Below are 16,749 nucleotides of genomic sequence, written 5' to 3'. Positions count from 1 at the left end.
ATTTATATTATATTTCATCTTAGAGACAGGTTCACTTAAATGCACATACTTGTACAGCTTTTATGTGTCACATGATGTAGCAAACTGCAAAATGAGGTTACAATGGAATCCTTCAAATCCAAGCTTGTCAGATGAAAGGGTTTGTAACCATTGTGTCATCTCCTGAATTATCTTCTAAACTGAAAGTCAATTTAAGAAAAAAAATGTGTCCATATACATTAATAGGGATCTGAGAACAGCATGATGTAGGGGCAGAGAACTTGATTCCAGTCATTTGTCACTTACTGGTCTCTTACTGTAGTTTTGATAAAATACCTGTTTTATCTGCTGCTGATCTACAATTCCCTGAATGCTGAGCTCTACATAATCCTGATCACACCACTGATCGGCAACTTTCTGTGTACACTATGCATGGGGGCGTGGTCACGTAGAGCTCATGACTATGGACTGCTACATGGCAGCAGTTTTAAAAGCCCTCTAGTGATAATCTCCTGCTTATAAAAAAGTAATGTAATCATAGCTACAGTAAGCAGGCCAGTAAGTGACACATCAACCGAATCAGAGTTTCTGAGTCTATTGTATGCTGCTTTCAGATAAGGTAAACAGCAGAAAATCCACTAGAAATGGAGCACAGGGTAACCAAACTCATATAATATATATAGACACAAGAAGAGGTTAAATAAATGACCATGGAGTATAAGCCCTTAAAAAATTAGATTTTTATTAAACATGTTAAAATCAACACAAATTAAAATGGAAACAAATAAGCTATTGAACAGACTAAATGGAGATGCTATGGAGTACAAATTACATAAGATAGAATGCTTGTTATTACTTACTAGATGGAGGCCCGATGCTATTGCATCGGAAGGGTGGTATGTCGATGAGTGATATTTGCTTTTTAAAGGGGTTTCCCACAAACAAAAGTTCATTTTAAAAATTGTCTGTGTCTGATCGTGTACAGCACATATCACAGCTCCTGGGCAGGGGAGGAAGCAAAAGACAATACTGACATTACAGCAGGAGATCGCAGAGGATGCATATTGTAGGGTTAAATATTGTTTAACAACAGTCAGTGAAATATTTTACCTGACAAAATGTATCCTCTGCGATCTCCTGCTGTAATGTCAGTATTGTCCTTTGCATCCTCCCCAGCCCAGGAGATGTGGTATGCTCCGTACACGATCAGACACAGACAATTTTTAAAATTAACTTTCGTTCATGGGAAAACCCCTTTAATGTGACCGGCTTCCTCTGCCTGTAGACACGTCGCGCATCTGCCGCCGGGATCAGCCGAATGATTCACTGCGCCTGCGCGGAATATGCGCAGGTGCAGTAAATCAGGCCGCCGCCATCTTTATGCAGACAGATAGCGGCGGTCACATTAAAACTGTGCATGCGCTCCTCCTGTACAAAGATGGCGGCGGTCAGTGAATCATTCGGCTGATCCCAGCGACGGCGTGCTCGTGACTGTGTTCCGCTTGTGGTATCGTGCAAGAGGCTGCATACGGCGTATACAGTGTGTGTGGGTGCGTATGGCGCATACAGTGTGTGTGTCTGTGTGTCTGTGTGTATGTGTGGGGCGCGTACGGCATATACAGTGAGTGTGTGTGGTGCGTATGACGTATACAGTGTGTGTGGTACGATGGTGTTCCGCTGGTGGTACTACTCAAGAGGCTGGAACCACCAGCAGTTTCAATATTGAGACACCCATCACTTGGGTGTCTCAATATGGCAGTCAGTGAACTTCCGCCGCTTGGAATTCTGGGATCCCGACACATCTGGACAGAACAGGATGTGAAGAGACATTACAAGGTAAGTATATATTAAGATCAGTTTACAAATTAAGCAGTACTAGGGGTAAAACATACCAATCAGTTTATTCAAAATAAATTTAAGTATGGAAGCAAGTACTTACATAACAATTCTACTCGTTAAAGCATCCCCACCGCCCCAACGTACGTTTCGTCTAGTACTACATCAGGAGGCCTGATCTTCTTATTGCGCCACATAATACATTATAATCTAGGGGTTCAAGATGCTTACCACACATTTATATACATTCCTTGAGGGGTCTATTTTCCAAAATGGGGTCACTTGTGTTTTTTTTTTACTGTTTAAGCACATCAGGGGCTCTCCAAACGCTTCCCTTCCGTGCCCTACCATGCAACCAAACAGTAGTTTCCCCCCCACATATGAATTATATGTGTACTTAGGAGAATTTGCACAACAAATTGTATGGTGCAATTTCTCCTGTTACCCTTGTGTATATGCTAAATGTGGGTATAAAAACATTTTTTGCTGAAAAATGTGTGTTTTTTTAATATTCACTGCTCAATGTTATGAACTTCTGTGAAGTACTTGGGGGTTCAAGGCGCTCACCACACATCTAGATAAGTTCCCTGATGGGTCTAGTTTCCAAAATGGTGTCACTTGTGGGCTTTTTTTTGTGTTTAGGCACATTAGGTTCTCTCCAAAAGTGACATGGCATCCGCTAATTATTACAGCAAATTTTGCATTCATGAAGTCAAATGGCGCTCCTTCCCTTCTGAGCCCTGCCATTCACCCAAACAGTGGTTCTCCCCACCCTATATTGGGGTATCGGCATTCTCAGAAGAAATTGCACAACAAATATTGGGGTCCATTTTTTTTTTTCCTGTTACCCTTGTGACAATAAAAAAAAATTTGGGTCTATAATAAAATTTTTGTGAAAAAAAGTTAAATGTTAATTTTTACCCCACATTCTAAAAATAACTGAGAAGCACTTGAAGGGTTAATAAACTTCTTGAATGTGGTTTTGAGGACCTTGAGGGGTGTGGTGTTTAGAATGGGGTCACTTCAAATGTAATATGGTCCCTTAAAAATGGTTTTGTAAATTTTGCTGAAGAAATGAGAAATCGCTGGTCAATTTTTAACCAATATAACTTCCTAACAAAAAAAATTCTTAGGTTTCAAAAATTGTGCTGATGTAAAGTAGACATGTGGGAAATGTTATTCATTAATTACTTTGTGTGACATAACTTTTTGACTTAAGAGCATAAAAATTTAAAGTTTCAAAAAATGTTGAAAATTTTCACCAAATTTCCATATTTTTTTTTACAAATAAACACGAGTCATTTCGCAGAAATTTTACCAGTTCCATGAAGTACAATATGTCACAGAAACAATCTCAGAATCAATGAGATCCATTGAAGTGTTCCAGAGTTATTACCACATAAAGTGATACTGGTCAGAATTGTAAAATTTGGCCTGGTCATGAAGGTGCAAACGGGCTGAGGGGTGAAGGGGTTAAACTGACCATACACATGATGCTCCACTATCAACATGTATGTGTGGTTTGGCTGAATGTCAAGGGATCAGACATTTGTCTATTTAGGGTACGTTCACACATTAGGTTTTTGCCGTCAGGCACAATCCGGCAAATTTTGAAAAAAACGGATCTTTTTTCTGCCGGATCCGTTTTTTTTCTCATAGAGTTGTATTAGCAGTATTGGCCTAACGTTTCATCCGTTTTTTGCCGGCTCCATCAAAAATTATTTTTACGGCGGACGGAGAAAACGTACAGAGGAACCATTTTTCTTGCCTGGCGAAAAAATGCACAGCGACGGTTCCAGCGATAAATGGATGAAATGTGAGGTGAAATGAGTTAATCTGGCTACCGATTCCGTTTTTTTTACACCGAGCATGCCCCGTTCCTGCATTTTCCATTCTGGAGTCTCTCTCTCTGAACAGGAAGTCCAAACTCTATGTCCGGGTAAACAAAACAAAAACGGATCCAGCAAAAAAAACGGATCCGGCACATCAGTTTTTCACAATTTGCGCCGGGTCCATTTTTAAAAAAATTTGCCGGATTGTGCCTGATGGCAAAAAACAGATGTGTGAAAGTAGCCTTACAGGGGGTGAAATAAGTATTGAACATGTCACTAATTCTGTACATATATATTTGTAAAGGTGCTATTGACATGAAATTCTCACCAGTTGTCGGTATCAATCCATCCAATCCACACAGGCAAAGAAATCAAACCATAGATGTCCATAAAGTAAGTTATGTGTAATAATGGGAAATGACACAGGGAAAAAGTACTGAACACGCTTAGTGAAATTTAATTAATGCTTTGTACAAAAGCCTTTGTTGGTGATGACAGCTTTAAGACTCCTCTTGTGTGGAGAAACTAGTTGCAGGCATTGCTCAGATGTGTTTTTGGCCCGTTCTTCCACACAAAACAGCTTCAAATCCTGAAGGTTCTGTGTATACTGTGTATTTCGGGAACAGTGGGGACATCATACTATGTACAGAGGCAGGGGCGGATTATCAGAGGGTCAATATGGGCGGTAGCCAGGGCCCAGTGGTCTCGGGGGGCCCTGGGATACCGCACAGATTGACCCTCCGCTAATCGTCTGTGACTGCCCGCCGGGTGGCGTTTATGTGCCCCCGGACCTGGTGGGCAGAGAGAGGGGGCCCTAATTTGGGCCCCTTCTCATCTGCTCACCGGGCCCCTTCCGGCGCTGCGGCGGTTTCCTATTGACGTGCGGGCGCGCGCCCGCACGTCAATAGTTAACAACAACAGCCGCCAGCCAATTGGAGGCTGGCAGCTGAAGTCGGCCGCAGCGCACGCGTCGCCGGCGTCTGACGTCATTGTCAGTCGCCGGCGAGTGTGCGCTGCAGAAGGGAGCTCACCGCCTGGAGCGCGGACAGGTGAGGAGACTGGTTTTTTTTTGTTTGATCAGTTAACGGTGGACACACTGGGGGCAATGCTGGAGAACACACTGGGGCAATGCTGGAGACACTGGGGCAGATTTCTGGAGGACACACTGGGGGCAATGCTGGAGACAGTGGGGCAGATTGCTGGAGGACACACTGGGAGCAGATTGCTGGAGACAGTGGGGCAGATTGCTGGAGACAGTGGGGCAATGCTGGAGACAGTGGGGCAACGCTGGAGACAGTGGGGCAATGCTGTAGACAGTGTGGCATTGCTGGAGACACTGGGGCAGATTGCTGGAGGACACACTGGGGACAATGCTGGAGGACACTGGGGGCAATGCTGGAGACACTGGGGCAGATTGCTGGAGACAGTGGGGCAATGCTGGAGACAGTGGGGCAATGCTGGAGACAGTGGGGCAGATTGCTGGAGGACACACTGGGGCAATGCTGGAGACACTGGGGCAGATTGCTGGAGACACTGGGGCAGATTGCTGGAGACAGGGGGCAATGCTGGAGACAGTGGGGCAATGCTGGAGACAGTAGGGCAATGCTGGAGACAGTGGGGCAATGCTGGAGACAGTGGGGCAATGCTGGAGACAGTGGGGCAGATTGCTGGAGGACACACTAGAGGCAATGCTGGAGGACACACTGGGGGCAATGCTGGAGACACTGGGGCAGATTGCTGAAGACACTGGGGCAGATTGCTGGAGACACTGGGGCAGATTGCTGGAGACACTGGGGCAGATTGCTGGAGACAGTGGGGCAATGCTGGAGACAGTGGGGCAACGCTGGAGACACTGGGGCAATGCTGGAGACACTGGGGCAGATTGCTGGAGGACACACTGGGGGGCAATGCTGGAGGACACACTGGGGGGCAATGCTGGAGACACTGGGGCAGATTGGAGGACACACTGGGGCAATGCTGGAGACAGTGGGGCAGATTGCTGGAGACAGTGGGGCAGATTGCTGGAGACAGTGGGGCAGATTGCTGGAGACAGTGGGGCAGATTGCTGGAGACAGTGGGGCAATGCTGGAGACACTGGGGCAGATTGCTGGAGGACACACTGGGGGCAATGCTGGAGACACTGGGGCAGATTGCTGGAGACACTGGGGCAATGCTGGAGACACTGGGGCAATGCTGGAGACACGGGCAGAATGTTGGAGACAGTGGGGCAGATTGCTGGAGACAGTGGGGCAGATTGCTGGAGACAGTGGGGCAGATTGCTGGAGACAGTGGGGCAGATTGCTGGAGACAGTGGGGCAGATTGCTGGACACACTGGGGGTAATATGCTGGAGACACTGGGGGCAGATTGCTGGAGACACTGGGGCAGATTGCGGGAGACACTGGGGCAGATTGCGGGAGACACTGGGGCAGATTGCGGGAGACACTGGGGCAGATTGCTGGAGACACTGGGGCAGATTGCTGGAGACACTGGGGGTAATATGCTGGACACACTGGGGCAGATGATTGCTGGAGACACTGGGGCAATGCTGGAGACACTGGGGCAGATTGCTGGACACACTGGGGGTAATATGCTGGACACACTGGGGCAGATGATTGCTGGAGACACTGCGGCAATGCTGGAGACACTGGGGCAATGCTGGAGACACTGGAGCAATGCTGGAGACACTGGGCCAGATTGCTGGACACACTGGTGGTAATATGCTGGACACACTGGGGCAGATTGCTGGACACACTTTCTGGGGGCAATGCTGGATATACTGGGGCAGATTGCTGGACACACTGGGGGTAATATGCTGGACACACTGGGGCAGATTGCTGGACACACTGGGGGTAATATGCTGGACACACTGGGGGTAATATGCTGGACACACTGGGGCAGATTGCTGGACACACTGGGGCAGATTGCTGGACACTGGGGGCAATGCTGGACATATAGGGGCAGATTGCTGGACACACTGGGGGTAATATGCTGGACACACTGGGGCAGATTGCTGGACACACTGGGGGTAATATGCTGGACACACTGGGGCAGATTGCTGGACACACTGGGGCAGATTGCTGGACACACTGTCTGGGGGCAATGCTGGACACACTGGGGCAGATTGCTGGACACACTGGGGGCAATATGCTGGAGTCAGACACTGGGACAGATTGCTGGAGACACTGTCTGGGGGCAATGCTGGATACACTGGAGCAATTTGCAGGACATACTGAGGCAGATTGCTGGACACACTGGGGGTAATATGCTGGACACACTGGGGGTAATATGCTGGACACACTGGGGCAGATTGCTGGACATACTGGGGGCAGGACTGGAGGCATGGGCAGAATGTAGACACGGGGCATGACTGGAGACATGGTGTAGAATGAAAGACATGGGGCAGGATTGGATCATGGAGCAGGATGGATACGATGGAGACAGATGGGGCAGGATGGGGAGATCATATGGTGTAGAATGGATACTCATGAGTGCAGGATGGGAGAACATATGGCTGGAGCCAGGAATGAGACACACGTGGCCAGGATGGGGAATAGTATTACCATAGGGGCTAATTAAGGGATATTATTACTGCAGTGATATATTTATTTTATTTTTTGAGTATACTGTTTTAAATGGGGGTGCGGTCCTGTTACTGTGCAGAGTGACACTATATCGCCTTTTCTTCTTCATGTGGTGTAATGTAGAAGTTGTGAAAAATTAAGTAATGTGTTCTGCAAGCGGAGCTCGAGATAACTGTGTTATTTCCTGCAGAAACGAGTCCTGGCTGGAAGAAATGATGGCGGTCTGTGCTGGATGAAAGATGAAGGACTTCACCTAGAGACGTCACTGGTGAGTCAGTGTTACCTATACACTGACACTATACACTGTATACTATATACAGAGGTCCTGTGTACAATTTCACCAGTGATCACTGTATTACCTATACATTATATACAGAGCTCCTGTGTATAATATCACCGGTGATCACTGTATTACCTCTACACAGACACTGCATACTAAGTACAGATCTCCTGTGAATACTGGCACTTATGGTGATAGTATTGTGTTTTTTGTTTTTTTTTATTACTGATCAGTATTGTAGTGTTCAGTCACTATGTGGTGGTAATATGTGGTCTGGAAATGGTGTTGTGGTATTTGTCCCTTGTATGTGCTATTTGGTCACCAAGTGGTAATATGTGGTCTGGTCATGGTGCGGTGGTATTTGTTCCTTGTATGTGATATTATTCGATCACTGTGGTTGTAATTTGTGGTCTGGTCATGGTGCGGTGGTATTTGTTCCTTGTATGTGATATTTTTGGTCAAGATATACCTAAATTGTATTGCAGATTTTAACAAATATTTAATAGGTTACAGTAGAGTAGGGCCCGCCCATTTTTCTGGAATAATCTGGTTCGGGAAACATAGTAACATAGTAACATAGTTAGTAAGACCAAAAAAAGACATTTGTCCATCCAGTTCAGCCTATATTCCATCATAATAAATCCCCAGATCTACGTCCTTCTACAGAACCTAATTGTATGATACAATATTGTTCTGCTCCAGGAAGACATCCAGGCCTCTCTTGAACCTCTCGACTGAGTTCGCCATCACCACCTCCTCAGGCAAGCAATTCCAGATTCTCACTGCCCTAACAGTAAAGAATCCTCTTCTATGTTGGTGGAAAAACCTTCTCTCCTCCAGACGCAAAGAATGCCCCCTTGTGCCCGTCACCTTCCTTGGTATAAACAGATCCTCAGCGAGATATTTGTATTGTCCCCTTATATACTTATACATGGTTATTAGATCGCCCCTCAGTCGTCTTTTTTCTAGACTAAATAATCCTAATTTCGCTAATCTATCTGGGTATTGTAGTTCTCCCATCCCCTTTATTAATTTTGTTGCCCTCCTTTGTACTCTCTCTAGTTCCATTATATCCTTCCTGAGCACCGGTGCCCAAAACTGGACACAGTACTCCATGTGCGGTCTAACTAGGGATTTGTACAGAGGCAGTATAATGCTCTCATCATGTGTATCCAGACTTCTTTTAATGCACCCCATGATCCTGTTTGCCTTGGCAGCTGCTGCCTGGCACTGGCTGCTCCAGGTAAGTTTATCATTAACTAGGATCCCCAAGTCCTTCTCCCTGTCAGATTTACCCAGTGGTTTCCCATTCAGTGTGTAATGGTGATATTGATTCCTTCTTCCCATGTGTATAACCTTACATTTATCATTGTTAAACCTCATCTGCCACCTTTCAGCCCAAGTTTCTAACTTATCCAGATCCATCTGTAGCAGAATACTATCTTCTCTTGTATTAACTGCTTTACATAGTTTTGTATCATCTGCAAATATCGATATTTTACTGTGTAAACCTTCTACCAGATCATTAATGAATATGTTGAAGAGAACAGGTCCCAATACTGACCCCTGCGGTACCCCACTGGTCACAGCGACCCAGTTAGAGACTATACCATTTATAACCACCCTCTGCTTTCTATCACTAAGCCAGTTACTAACCCATTTACACACATTTTCCCCCAGACCAAGCATTCTCATTTTGTGTACCAACCTCTTGTGCGGCACGGTATCAAACGCTTTGGAAAAATCGAGATATACCACGTCCAATGACTCACCGTGGTCCAACCTATAGCTTACCTCTTCATAAAAACTGATTAGATTGGTTTGACAGGAGCGATTTCTCATAAACCCATGCTGATATGGAGTTAAACAGTTATTCTCATTGAGATGATCCAGAATAACATCCTTCAGAAACCCTTCAAATATTTTACCAACAATTGAGGTTAGACTTACTGGCCTATAATTTCCAGGTTCACTTTTAGAGCCCTTTTTGAATATTGGAACCACATTTGCTATGCGCCAGTCCTGCGGAACAGACCCCGTCGCTATAGAGTCCCCAAAAATAAGAAATAATGGTTTCTCTATTACATTACTTAGTTCTCTTAGTACTCGTGGGTGTATGCCATCCGGACCCGGAGATTTATCTATTTTAATCTTATTTAGCCGGTTTCGCACCTCTTCTTGGGTTAGATTGGTGACCCTTAATATAGGGTTTTCATTGTTTCTTGGGATTTCACCTAGCATTTCATTTTCCACCGTGAATACCGTGGAGAAGAAGGTGTTTAATATGTAGCTTTTTCCTCGTCATCTACAACCATTCTTTCCTCACTATTTTTTAAGGGGCCTACATTTTCAGTTTTTATTCTTTTACTATTGATATAGTTGAAGAACAGTTTGGGATTAGTTTTACTCTCCTTAGCAATGTGCTTCTCTGTTTCCTTTTTGGCAGCTTTAATTAGTTTTTTAGATAAAGTATTTTTCTCCCTATAGTTTTTTAGAGCTTCAATGGTGCCATCCTGCTTTAGTAGTGCAAATGCTTTCTTTTTACTGTTAATTGCCTGTCTTACTTCTTTGTTTAGCCACATTGGGTTTTTCCTATTTCTAGTCCTTTTATTCCCACAAGGTAAAAACCGCTTACACTGCCTATTTAGGATGTTCTTAAACATTTCCCAATTATTATCTGTATTCTTATTTCTGAGGATATTGTCCCAGTCTACCAGATTAAGGGCATCTCTAAGCTGGTCAAACTTTGCCTTCCTAAAGTTCAGTGTTTTTGTGACTCCCTGACAAGTCCCCCTAGTGAAAGACAGGTGAAACTGTACAATATTGTGGTCGCTATTTCCTAGATGCCCGACCACCTGCAGATTTGTTATTCTGTCAGGTCTAGTGTTGAGCGATACCGTCCGATACTTGAAAGTATCGGTATCGGATAGTATCGGCCGATACCCGAAAAATATCGGATATCGCCGATACCGATATCCGATACCAATACAAGTCAATGGAACATCAAGTATCGGAAGGTATTCTCATGGTTCCCAGGGTCTGAAGGAGAGGAAACTCTCCTTCAGGCCCTGGGATCCATAGGGAGGTGTAAAATAAAGAATAAAAATAAAAAATATTGATATATTTACCTCTCCGGCGGCCCCTGGTGAGTCCGCGGGTAACCGGCAGGCTTCGTTGTTCAAAATCAGCGCTTTTAGGACCTGAGAAACACGTCCCGGCTTCTGATTGGTCGCGGGCCGCCCATGTGACCGCCATGCGACCAATCACAAGCCGCGACGTCACCGCAAGCTATTAGCGCGCTCATTTTTAAAAATGAGCGCGTTAATGGCTTTCAAAGACGTAGCGGGTTGTGATTGGTCGCGGCCGCGACCAATCACAAGCCGCGACGTCACCGCAAGCTATTGACGCGCTCATTTTTAAAAATGAGCGCGTTAATGGCTTTCAAAGACGTAGCGGGTTGTGATTGGTCGCGGCCGCGACCAATCACAAGCCGCGACGTCACCGCAAGCTATTGACGCGCTCATTTTTAAAAATGAGCGCGTTAATGGCTTTGAAAGACATAGCGGCTTGTGATTGGTCGCGTGGCCGCGACCAATCACAAGCCGCGACGTCACCGCAAGCTATTAGCGCGCTCATTTTTGAAAAATGAGCGCGTTAATGACTTTCAAAGACGTAGCGGCTTGTGATTGGTCGCGGCCACGCGACCAATCACAAGCCGCTATGTCTTTCAAAGCCATTAACGCGCTCATTTTTAAAAATGAGCGCGTCAATAGCTTGCGGTAACGTCGCGGCTTGTGATTGGTCGCGGCCGCGACCAATCACAACCCGCTACGTCTTTGAAAGCCATTAACGCGCTCATTTTTAAAAATGAGCGCGTTAATAGCTTGCGGTGACGTCGTGGCTTGTGATTGGTCGCGGCCGCGACCAATCACAACCCGCTACGTCTTTGAAAGCCATTAACGCGCTCATTTTTTAAAATGAGCGCGTTAATAGCTTGCGGTGACGTCGCGGCTTGTGATTGGTCGCGTGGCCGCGACCAATCACAAGCCGCAACGTCTTTGAAAGTCATTAACGCGCTCATTTTTCAAAAATGAGCTCGCTAATAGCTTGCGGTGACGTCGCGGCTTGTGATTGGTCGCGTGGCGGTCACATGGGCGGCCCGCGACCAATCAGAAGCCGGGACGTGTTTCTCAGGTCCTAAAAGCGCTGATTTTGAACAACGAAGCCTGCCGGTTACCCGCGGACTCACCAGGGGCCGCCGGAGAGGTAAATATATCAATATTTTTTATTTTAATTCTTTATTTTACACATCTCTATGTATCCGATACCGATACCGATACCCGATACCACAAAAGTATCGGATCTCGGTATCGGAATTCCGATACCGCAAGTATCGGCCGATACCCGATACTTGCGGTATCGGAATGCTCAACACTAGTCAGGTCTATTAGATAGTATTAGGTCTAAGAGTGCTGCTCCTCTGGTTGGATTCTGCACCATTTGTGAAAGAACAGACCCCAATGAGAATTTTGTTACCATTTTTCCCTCCATGAATTTCGACCCATATGGACTCGACATCCTCATTTCCTTCGCTAATATCCTCCCTTAAAGTGGACTTTAGACAAGACTTTACATAGAGACAAACCCCTCCTCCTCTCCCATTTTTACGATCCTTTCTAAACAGACTGTAACCCTGTAAGTTAACTGCCCAGTCATAGCTTTCATCTAACCATGTCTCGGTTATTCCCACTATGTCAAAGTTACCTGTAGATATTTCTGCTTCTAGTTCTTCCATCTTGTTTGTCAGGCTTCTGGCGTTTGCGAGCATGCAGTTTAGAGGATTTTGTTTTATTCCAATCTCCTCGCTGTGGATTGTTTTAGAAATGTTCTTACCTCCCTTCTGAGTATGTTTTCCTGGATCTTCTTTGTTCAAGTCTAATGTTTTTCTTCCCGTCCCCTCTTCTTCTAGTTTAACGCCCTCCTGATGAGTGTAGCGAGTCTTCTGGCGAATGTGTGTTTCCCAGGTTTGTTGAGGTGTAGTCCGTCTCTGGCGAGGAGTCCATCGTACAAGTAATTCACACCGTGGTCCAGGAATCCGAATCCTTGTTGTCTGCACCATCGTCTTAGCCAGTTGTTTGCATCAAGGATCCTGTTCCATCTCCTGGTGCCATGCCCGTCTACTGGAAGGATAGAAGAAAAAACTACCTGTGCATCCAGTTCCTTTACTTTCTTCCCCAACTCTTCAAAGTCTTTGCAGATTGTCGGTAGGTCCTTCCTTGCCGTGTCATTGGTGCCAACATGTATCAGAAGAAATGGGTGGACGTCCTTGGAGCTGAAGAGCTTTGGTATCCTATCGGTCACATCCTTGATCATTGCACCTGGAAGGCAGCATACTTCTCTTGCAGTTATGTCCGGTCTGCAGATGGCTGCTTCTGTGCCTCTCAGTAGTGAGTCTCCCACCACCACCACTCTTCGTTGCTTCTTGGCTGTACTTTTTGCTGTCACTTGTTGCTGTGTGCCCTTTTCTTTTTTGCTTGCTGGTATTGCTTCATCCTTAGGTGTGCCATCTTCATCCTCTACAAAGATTTGATATCGGTTCTTCAGTTGTGTGGTTGGTGATTTCTCCATGGTCTTCTTGCTTCTTTTGGTCACATGCTTCCACTCATCTGCTTTTGGAGGTTCTCTGACACTTTTTTTCACCTTCTGTGACCAGTAGAGATGCTTCTGTTCTGTCTAGAAAGTCTTCATTCTCTTTGATGAGTTTCAAAGTTGCTATTCTTTCTTCCAGACCCCGCACCTTTTCTTCTAAAAGGGCCACTAGTCTACACTTCTGACAGGTGAAATTTGATTCTTCTTCTGGTCGATCTGTGAACATGTAGCACATGCTGCAGCTCACCATGTAGGTTGTCACCACATCTGCCATGTTGCTCCTAGATCCTGCTGACTTGCTGTGTGTTATCCTTCTTGTGTAATCTACTCAGCCAAGCTCTCTTCCAATAATGGCCTACAGGCAAAAATTTGCGCGCCGTAAGGCGCGCGGTTTGGTGATGCTTTCCAAGCAGCTGGTCCCGGCTGTACCCAACGATCTTCTAGCTTAGGGAGACTCTTCGCTCTTCCCAGAAGGCACCTGGAATATGCAAATTAGCCTGCTCAAGCTTGAATCCCTGGTTTGGTGATGCTTTCCAAGCAGCTGGTCCCGGCTGTACCCAACGATCTTCTAGCTTAGGGAGACTCTTCGCTCTTCCCAGAAGGCACCTGGAATATGCAAATTAGCCTGCTCAAGCTTGAATCCCTGGTTTGGTGATGCTTTCCTAGCAGCTGGTCCCGGCTGTACCCAACGATCTTCTAGCTTAGGGAGACTCTTCGCTCTTCCCAGAAGGCACCTGGAATATGCAAATTAGCCTCCTCAAGCTTGAATCCCTGGTTTGGTGATGCTTTCCAAGCAGCTGATCCCGGCTGTACCCAACGATCTTCTAGCTTAGGGAGACTCTTCGCTCTTCCCAGAAGGCACCTGGAATATGCAAATTAGCCTCCTCAAGCTTGAATCCCTGGTTTGGTGATGCTTTCCAAGCAGCTGGTCCCGGCTGTACCCAACGATCTTCTAGCTTAGGGAGATATCATGACCCCCGTCACATGACCCCCATCACATGACCCCGTCACATGACCCTCGTCACATCACCGGGGGGGCCCACAGTGTGTGAACAGCCCGGGGCCCTGGCTACCCTTAATCCACCCCTGTACAGAGGAGCTGTGAGGGTATTGCACTGTGTATAGTTGAGCTGTGGGCCCATCACAGTATATATAGTGAAGCTGTTGGGACATCATACCCTCTATAAGAGGAACAGAGGGTCTACCATAATGCAAATAGTGGAGCTGTACATTGGGGGACTTATTGGATATTATTAAATGTTAAGTGGGCACTTAAGAAGCATTATTGTTGTAGGGGCACTCGGAGTATTGTGGCCATCAAATGGGCATAATATGGATACTGATTTCTTGGGCATTTGCACAGGGCATTAATATTTTCTAGGGGGCAATTTTATCATTTATAGGGCACAAAAAAGGCATTATTGCTATGTAAGGGACACAATGGTGGACATTATTATATGGCGCAATAAGAAGATCAGGCCTCCTGATGTAGTACAAGACGAAACGTACATTGGGGCGGTGGGGATGCTGGGGCTAAAATAACATTTTTGTAGGAAAAGGTGATTTTTTATACACCGCTCTACATTATAATCTGGGGGTTCAAGATGCTCCGGCGATTCACCTGCCGCTGTTAACTAGTTAAATGCCACTGTCAAATGCTGACAGCGGCATTTAACTACCGCTTCTGGCCATCGGGCAGGAAATGAGCGCATCGGTGACCCCGTCACACGATCGGGGGTCAGCGATGCATCGGCATAACAACCAGAGGTCTCCTTGTTGATGCCGGATTGCTATGAGTGCCACCCTGTGGTCGGCGCTCATAGCAATGCAGTAATTCTACTACATAGGAGCGATCTATGCATCGCTTCTATGTATCAGAGCCGATCGAGTTGTGCCAGCTTCTAGCCTCTCATGGAGGCTATTGAAGCATGGCAAAAGTTAAAAAAAATGCTTTAAAAAAATATGAAAAATGTCTACATTTCTGTTTTTTTCAGTCAAGATGGGGTGCAGAGTGTACATTAATGTGAAAAAAAATTACTTTTATGAATTTACCAAATGGCTGCAATGAAATAAAGAATGAAAAATGTAAAGGGGTCTGAATACTTTCCATACCCACTGTAAGGGGGTGATAAAGGGGGGGTTAATTTACTATTTTTTTATTTTGATCACTGTGATAGGGTCTATCAAAGTGATCAAAATGAATCAATAGGAAAAATTTCCTATTGTTGCCGGGTGCCGGCCGGCAGATCTCGGCAGACACACTGCGCATGCACCCGCAATTTTCTTCCCAGAAGATAGCCAGGGAACATTACCAGAGGATACAGGAGGGTCCAGGGCTCAGGAGACCCCATTTCTCTCTCCTCTGATGTGCTAGATCAGGGATCTCCAACTCCAGGCCTCGAGGGCCGCCAACAGTGCAGGTTTTCAGGATTTCTTTAGTATTGCATCGGTGGTAATGTGATCATCTGCACAGGTGATGATTCCAACCCCTGTGCAATACTAAGGAAATCCTGAAAACCTGCACTGTTGGCGGCCCTCGAGGCCTGGAGTTGGGGATCCCTGTGCTAGATCATATCAGAAGAGAGAGAAATTAAATGGGAAATCGGAGTTTGTTTGTTTTTTTACAGTCACCTTTATTCTGTGAATAATGGTGATCGCAACACTGGGGTCGGTAAATACTGAACCGAATCATGTTCTCTGGGGTCTCAGCTACCCCTGTGAGCCGAGACCCCGGAGAATTTCCAACGCTGGGGCGCTACAACCTTATTTCTCAGCGCCGTTAACAAGCATTTATTCACTGAAATTAATAATAAAACAAAATCATATCAGGGGGCCTTATAAATTTTATTTTAATTATTTCATCTTTAACGTATTGTCCATGTAAGGGATCTGTAGTTCTGTATCCCAAAACATAGCTCTGACCAGAAAAGAATTAAAGATATAGAATCATGTTTAAAAATAAACTGTCACTTTAAAATAATAGCAAACTTGTAAAAAGTTATAACTTACTATATAGTATACTATAATACTATATCATAAATAATTCACAAAATCAAAATTATCATGAAATAATCAAATTGTTACAATACTTAACCCCTTAATCCCATATGATGTACTATCCCGTCGAGGTGCCCTGGGACTTAATTCCCAGTGACGGGATAGTACGTCATATGCGATCGGCCGCGCTCACGGGGGGAGCGCGGCCGATCGCGGCCGGGTGTCAGCTGCCTATCGCAGCTGACATCTGGAACTATGTGCCAGGAGCGGTCACGGACCGCTCCCGGCACATTAACCCCCGGCACACCGCGATCAAACATGATCGCGATGTGCCGGCGGTATAGGGAAGCTTCCCGCAGGGAGGGGGCTCCCTGCGGGCTTCCCTGAGCCCCCCGCAGCAACGCGATGTGATCGCGTTGCTGCGAGGGTCTTACCTCCCTCCCTGCTCGCTCCAGGCCCGGATCCAAGATGGCCGCGGATCCGGGTCCTGCAGGGAGGGAGGTGGCTTCACAGAGCCTGCTCAGAGCAGGCACTGTGAAGCAGCCTGCACTTCTCTCAGATCGGTGATCTGACAGAGTGCTGTGCAAACTGTC

The 16,749-nt window shown here is 46.0% G+C and overlaps 1 protein-coding gene across 3 annotated transcripts in view; it reads left to right on the top strand.

The window, feature by feature from the left end:
* LOC138642125 (collagen alpha-1(VI) chain-like) overlaps window positions 1-16,749 on the top strand; it is a 66,260-nt gene that overhangs the window by 9,420 nt on the left and 40,091 nt on the right. The window contains exon 1 of one of the 3 annotated variants that reach the window (XM_069730062.1): window positions 7,440-7,498. The exons of the other annotated variants lie outside the window; for them this stretch is intronic. The gene's annotated coding sequence lies outside the window, so the exon portion shown is untranslated. Of the gene's footprint in view, window positions 1-7,439; window positions 7,499-16,749 lie in introns of those variants that run through there. 3 annotated transcript variants of the gene reach the window in all.

This window comes from Ranitomeya imitator, chromosome 6 (assembly GCF_032444005.1).
Source record: "Ranitomeya imitator isolate aRanImi1 chromosome 6, aRanImi1.pri, whole genome shotgun sequence".
Lineage (NCBI taxonomy): Eukaryota > Metazoa > Chordata > Amphibia > Anura > Dendrobatidae > Ranitomeya > Ranitomeya imitator.
The sequence above is the reverse complement of the archived record's forward strand: the minus strand, read 5'-3'. Positions and strand labels throughout refer to the sequence as shown.